Consider the following 7,577-nt stretch of genomic DNA (forward strand, 5'->3'; position numbering starts at 1 on the left):
CATGTTTTCTTGGTACAACAGTGCTTATAAAGTGAATAATTTGCACAAACAAATCCCAAGGTCATCCAAAATGTACATGATTTGGAGTTTCACAAACATTCACTCCTAATTTGAAACCATTTGTCATCTATGTACATGGCATTCACCTGGAAAAAGCAGCACTAACGTGAGAAAACGATTCTGCTAATTGCACAGAAGTTTGAAGAGAACAGAAGCACTAAACCATACTCACATACTGAAAATCAGCATGTCTGCATTAACAGCGGTAGTCAACTCATGCAATAGCACATATTCGGTTATCTATGACTCTGACCAAATCTTCTTGAATCAAGCATATGAATGCTAGTTTGTGGACACAAATTGTGCATATTGAGTACTTCTAATAACAAAGTGGGGAAATTCCAGAGGCTTGGTGAGATTATTGGTTGAACCAAATGTGAATTTTGTCTCCAAAGGATAACTATAAAAGTGTATACTGTGATGTGCCAATGATCGAAGCAGAGGGTCGGGTTGAACTCATTGAGACATGCAATAAAGCAGTTGTAATGGACCTAACTACACATGCCACAGCAAGCTGTATTGTTGTATAAAGTTATTTTTCAGAAGGGGAGAGTGAGAGATTGACATCTTCCCAGTATCCTCATGCTCAAAGGTAGGATTGCAAGAGATAATCACACATATGACATCGCATGAACGAGTGGGTGTATAGATTTAGAGCATGGATACAGAGAGAAAATAAAAAAGAAAGACACTGCATATGAGATAAGAGTTGTTGAGAAGCAGGAGTAAAGAAAAAAACTAATTTAGAGGGAGATGTAGCTATTAAAGTAATTCCTCAGCACTTGAAGCCAACAGGGGGTAGCCTTTACCATCTGCCCTCTCCATCTTTCAAGGACTATACCCTGTTATTGTGAGTTACATATTCATCACTACTCAGCACATCTGCCACCATGAGAGGATTTCAGTAAAGGTACAATACAAGTTTAGTCCAAAATATGCATTGATGTTAAATTCACACAATAATGCCAATAACAGTGTCAAAGCACTAATATCGCACAACAATCTAATGTAATCCATGTGAGTTGGCAAACCTATTGCTCTGGCATGAGCATGCATGCATGAACCCATCTGCAATGCATAGAGGAAGAGCTAGACCTTAACAGAGCAACAGTGATTACGTAAGCAATATTAACAATTTTATCCAAAGGTTAGGGCACGGGTACTCATAGTACGGCCCAGGGGTCGCCAGCGGCCCAGCTAGCCTTCTCTGGCAGCCCGTGGACCTTGCAGACAATGTACCTGTGTTTAAAAAAAATATATATATAAAGAGTGTCAGCAAACACTTGCTGCGACTCTGAGAGACTCTGCTGCTCTGTGGGGGCCCGGGCATCCCAGGGATAGTCAGAGTGCAGTAGTAGGGGCGCTAAGAGGTGAAATACAAAAGCCTCATTAACATAGGTCTTTTGAAGACCTGTGAAGTGCTGGGGTGTGGCTGTGTGTGTGTGTGTGTGTGTGTGAGCCAGCAAGCTGTCTCAGCCCGGGCACACACAGGCAGGGTGAGATGAAGAGGGTGACAGAGGGAGGAAGAGGGGGGGGAAATAGAGGGAGGGAGGGCAAGGGAGGGAGACAGAGGGAGAGCGAGGGAGGGAGTGAAAGGGAGGGAGAGCGAGGGAGGAAGGGAAAGGGAGGCAGACACAGACAGAGCCTAACCGTTACGGCAATCCTATGTAGTTTTTGGCCAGACATGGAGCTCTAGGGTCCAAGACCCGTCTCTCTCCTATGATAAATAGCTGCATTAGATTGTCTTAAATGTGGCTATTACAAATCAGATTGCACACAAACGTTTTTGTAAGCTGTTAGTAGTATTTAGGTGGATGTTTACAAACCTGTGCTGCAATTGTTATATTCCATATAGGTACCCTATATAAGCGCAGGTAGCATTGCAACCTTTTCACCTATATTCTTCCCTAAAATACATACATAACAGTTCTTAGGGACTGACCTTTTACCTAGATACAACACTGCATTCAGAACGCGGGTTTTTCCCTAGTTTAAATCTCATACATTATGCATGAGGTTTCTTGGAAGCACAGCAGGACTACTGTCTCCTGTATAATATCTCTGTATAAAGTTCAGGTCCGACATCATACTTTAGGCCGACACAGAAACACAGCAAGGTAGGACCCATGGGGAGGCCTATGGGTATATAGATATCATGTATTGCTTAGAAAGACCGAGGAGACCGTGACTTCCCGGCTGACACACGGGGCCCGATTCACAGAACTAACTTAAGACAAAATCCTAAATTTACTACCATTTTCGTATTCACAGAAGACACTTACTCATTTTGGTATTCACAGAAGACACTTACTCATTTCGGTATTCACAGAAGTTAGGAGTCCTAACTTTAGGACTCCTAAATGCCTTCTGTGACTACCGAAAGTCTTAAAGTTAGGATTTTTCGAAGTTTAGTAGTAGTAAAGTTAGGACTCTTAACTTTAGGACTCCTAAATGCCTTCTGTGAATACCGAAAGTCTTAAAATTAGGATTTATCTCAATTTAGTAGTAGTAAAGTTAGGACTCCTAACTTTAGGACTCCTAAATGCCTTCTGTGAATACCGAAGGTCATAAAATTGGGATTTTTCTCAGTTTAGTTGTAGTATAGTTGAGAAAAATCCTAATTTTAAGACTTTCGGTATTCACAGAAGGCATTTAGGAGTCCTAAGGTTAGGAGTCCTATTTTTACTACTACTAAACTGAGAAAAATCCTTATTTTAAGACTTTTGGTATTCACAGAAGGCATTTAGGAGTCCTAACTTTACTACTACTAAATCGAGAAAAATCCTAACTTTAAGACTTTCGGCATTCACAGAAGGCATTTAGGAGTCCTAAAGTTAGGAGTCCTAACTTTACTACTACTAAATCGAGAAAAATCCTAATTTTAAGACTTTTGGTATTCACAGAAGGCATTTAGGAGTCCTAAAGTTAGGACTCCTAACTTCTGTGAATACCGAAATGAGTAAGTGCCTTCTGTGAATACCAAAATGAGTAAGTGCCTTCTGTGATTACCAAAATGATAGTAAGTTTAGGATTTTGTCTTAAGTTAGTTCTGTGAATCGGGCCCACTGACCATAGTCGCTGAGGTTCCTGCATGCAGACACTCCAGCTCACAGTGCTCTAACATCCCTTGTGGGTTGTCCAACTCTAGACCAGGACGGGGTCCCATGTTCTCTCATTCTCAGGTAATGGGGTTGACTAGATCCTAGAGGGATTCATGGCATAACACCTACACAGATGCCAGGTACATTTAGGTACATCTAGTTAGGAAGGCATCGTAGGAGAACGCACTTTTTATCATGTTTTTCATGTACTTGTATATATTCATTATTACTGCAAAATGGTAGAACTGTACCATCCCTTCACTTTCGTAGTACTGCTAATCACATATTTCTGCTACTGTCTAATGGTTGTTATAGCTCATCTAATCTACACTAGAATAACAACTGTTCAATAAATTCTTATTGACAAAATGCCCAGTATGTTTATTCTGTGGATCACTGAGCCCAAGTGATTGAGCACGAGTGACTGAGCGAGAGGTAGTATATTGTTTCCAAAATTCTGAGGGATCAGGGTTGTCATGTTCTGACGTTGCCAGAAGCTATTCTCTCCCTGATAAGAGGAGATTCGAGTGACACTGTGAGCTAGCTGATGCAGACAGGCTAACATACCCTGCGGGGGCGCATGGAACCAGTCTGCCACCGATCCCACAGTTTATGTTGTCCAAAAGCTCAGATCCTGTATAGGGTATATAGGAACTACACAACACAATGTTTTTGATGAGTAAACCCTAGGATTATTTCTTCCGAGTGGCTCAATTTCAATGCATTCAAATTGATAAACATTAGATTCTAGGGATAAGTTAAACATTTGTCAGGAGCACAATCCTGATTTTAGGGATATGAACTTTAACATACATTCACCATGGCAAAATTGTTCATCTGCAACAATTAGCTGGATTGTCTTTTAATGAAAATGGTTTTGCTCATAAAATTTTAGGAGCAAATATGAATGATATTATAAAAATATAAAATGGTGATAAAGTGCATCTAACAGTAGAATGCTCTTCATCACCTTATCAGAAAAAAGCAATGATATACTAACTTCTGGGCAATCCATGTCCCCCTCCTTCTCACTATAAATTGTGAAACCTTGTGCACCAGGCATCCATACCTGCCAATGAACGTCACCTGTGTCTACTTCTCCTATGGCACATACGTTGTCCCAGAACTGCCTGGGAACCATGGCCTGACATCACTCTGAGCCAGTCTCTCATAGAACTCCCATACCCTTGTTGCTTGATGCAAATATCATGTACCAATAAAAATTGCCCACATAAACCCGCTAAACTATATTTGGCTATCGATTGAAAAGCCTTAATGCACCATTCTCTAGATATTGTTAGATATTTGCAGAGAATGTTTTCACAGGCCACAGGCCAGAGAAGAGGTACACTAGCAAAGATATTTATGCGGGCTCAGTACTATTCAAGCATTTAGTCACCTAGTCCATATGTAAGGCCATTTGACAAAGCTTTGCATACGTGTCCCAAAAGGTAGTGTAGTCGAAATCGATGAAACAGTATTTAATTTGCTGCTCTCATGACTCCCTCTGACCCATCCGTCCTTCACCTCATCCACAAGTTATTAATCATATTTGCCTGCTTTTTTTTCAGAATACATAACAATTCTTTTAGAACATACAGAGGGAGGGAATACCATACATTTAGTTATGCCAATTACTAAATCAGTTTTATCTGTTTTTTTGTCATGTTATAGACAAATATGGCTGAATAGATAGAGGGAAAACTTGAACAGAGCTCAGTTTCAGTGTTGGGTTTCGAACATGACTTGGACATCCTTGCGAACTGCATGCCTTCTCTCTATCCCTGTGATCACCCTATGCTACCAACCTTTGCTCAGCCTATGCTGCTGCTTGTGGTGATAAGTGCTGGCCCTGCAGGGTGCACAATCAGCATATTACTGCAGCAGTGCTAGTATGATTCACTCCACCCTGTTTCTCCTCCCTGAGAAAGATGAAAAACTCGGTGTGGTTTCAGCGAGGAATGCTCATGTGGACCACAACCCTCAAGAAGATGCTGTGCCTTAAGTAACCACTGCCTGTGAACCCTTGCTGGCTGCCCTGTTCCGGCAAGTGCAGGTGGTATTCGAGATTGCCTGATCAGCCCAGCCGACCCCGAAAGCAGCTCTTATGTTCCTGCTTCAGCTGTTAGAGCAGGGGCCTTAGGACACTACTGCTCTATCGTGGCTTTGTCACCAAGGTTCAGCAATGAGCTAGAGTGCTAGCATCCTTAAAAGAGGATAGAGCGCAGATGTGGCACTCGTTGACGCCATGTTAAGAGAACTAGAGATGTTGAGTTTACTGCATTTCGTATGGATCAGACTACTGGAAAAGAGTAGCAAAACAATATACCTAGTCACATTGTTTTGTGCTGGGTGATGGTGTCTTTCTCTTTCCTCTTTTTTTTTTTTTTTATAACATTTTTTATTGAACATAGCAATGGATAATCAATGGTACAGAACATCTTTTCATTTTTCATTTTCAATAATTATTTCAATAGTTAAAAAGGCTTGAGAAAAAAGAAAAAAAAAATATATATCAGACATGGGACACAAAGATTAGGAAGAGGTGAAGAAATTCATCAAGCACATCTGTTTTCCCACTATATCCATTCTCTGTACCACTTCATCAGTTTAAAATTAGAATAATTACATGTTTGAAGACTGAAGAGGGCATTCTCTGCCTTCAGCTGTAATTTAGTGGGGTACATGTTTAGAGAAAGGGGAATCTATTAACAGATACATCTTATGTTATATGTTTTGTACTCAAGTTGGTGGACATGGCCTCCACTGGAGGTGGGTTAGAGGAGACCAGCCTGAACCCTCGGAGCAGAGAGATTTAAAAATGAATGACTAAATGTCAGCAATACATCTACACAATTCAAGGAGATAGCATTCAGTATCTCGTTGTAGTCATGGCATGTAGCCAGATCCATTGATCACTTGCCACTAATATCCACCTCCACACTAAGAGCCCAGCTCCTCTCCAATCACTTGGTCATTATATCTTTGCCTTTAAGAGCATTCTTGCCTTTCGACTAGGTTCATGCTTTAAGTACGATATAGATATAGACGCATACTCTGAACATGACTGATCATCTCATAAGGTTTGGAAGGGTGAATAGTACAGTTTTTGTTTCCTCATTATCTCCACTCCTGCTATTCAAATGCCCTTGTAGATCCCACATCCCTGTCTTGCACGTTGTATTTCACTACTTTTGACGGCTGCATCTGCTGTGTAACTACAACTGCCTTTTTGCAATTTTACACTTTGATATTTTTAGCCAATATTACAGACCTCTAATTGGCATCTATAATTGCACAATTTAAACCATTTTTAAGAATGAACAACTGAAAGTTGTTCTAAAAGTCATACTGCCAATGTCACATTGCACAAAGCTTTTATAAAGTCTTGATACAGATTTCAGTTTTTGACCATGACAGAGCTATTAGCAGTAAATAATTTATCAGAGTGTTCACTAGTTTTTTTAGTTTGCCGAAACATCCACTGAACATAATTTGTTTGCAGACTCTTTAAAAGACATACTAAATGAAGGACCTTCGAGATGTGTCCTACCTTGAAATAAACACCTTTTGATTATTATAAAAGGACTCATGAGCCGCATGGACAAAATGAAGGAACACATTATGTGAACCTAAAACCATAATCTCATTCTGTGTTACAACCCAAAACCATTTGTGTTCATTTTTGCCCCAGAAATTATGGGTCAGCAAACAGGATTGCCTTAATCAAACTTATTTTCAAGTGGGCTGATAAATTGACCATACATTACCTTCGTCAGTTTCAGCAGGTTCGCAATTCACAAGTATGACTCCTATAATAAGGACCAAAGCCAGGCCATAAAACACCTTGAGAGCCATGGACTGTATTGCAGTCTCCTTAACTCAATCTGTTTGGCAGATTCTGGATGTGGATTGCTCTTCGACGGTGTTAACGTCACTTTTATATCCTCAGTTCTGTTTGTTTAAAGGTTTGATATTTTTGCATAAGCATCATGTCTGTCATGTAAGCCACATACTATGGTAGTAAAACGAGTCAGCTGATGTATGGTGCATTGCGAAAAAGGATGATGACTTTTACTGTATTTGCTCATGGACCCGTCTGGCACTCTGTTTATGGGATTAGAACTCTCTGGATCCTGATAAACAGCTTGTTGACAGCTCATTTATGCTGTGTGAGACAGATGCAGCTCTCTGTAAACAACAGTAATGGGCTGTCTGGAGACAGAGTGAGAGAAAATATATGATTGTGAATGTGGTGAGTCAAGGCTGTATGTGGGGTGGGTGCTCACCAAAACAGACTTCAAAATGGGCCCCAATCAGGGCCTACATTTCAGGGTCTTAACTTTACAAGCAAACACAATGTTTCATTTTTCAGCAATGAGCGAATTATGTTATGTTATGTGTTATGTTAGCAGT

At 40.4% G+C, this 7,577-nt stretch overlaps 1 long non-coding RNA gene across 1 annotated transcript in view; it reads right to left on the bottom strand.

Moving 5' to 3' along the window:
• Positions 1-7,057, bottom strand: part of LOC144771518 (uncharacterized) — a 50,345-nt gene extending 43,288 nt beyond the window's left edge. Inside the window, exon 1 of the long non-coding RNA XR_013599320.1 lies at positions 6,932-7,057. This is a non-coding gene — a long non-coding RNA (uncharacterized LOC144771518). The remainder of the gene's footprint in view (positions 1-6,931) is intronic.
• Positions 7,058-7,577: the final 520 nt, after the last annotated feature.

Source organism: Lissotriton helveticus, chromosome 8 (assembly GCF_964261635.1).
Source record: "Lissotriton helveticus chromosome 8, aLisHel1.1, whole genome shotgun sequence".
NCBI classification, from domain to species: domain Eukaryota; kingdom Metazoa; phylum Chordata; class Amphibia; order Caudata; family Salamandridae; genus Lissotriton; species Lissotriton helveticus.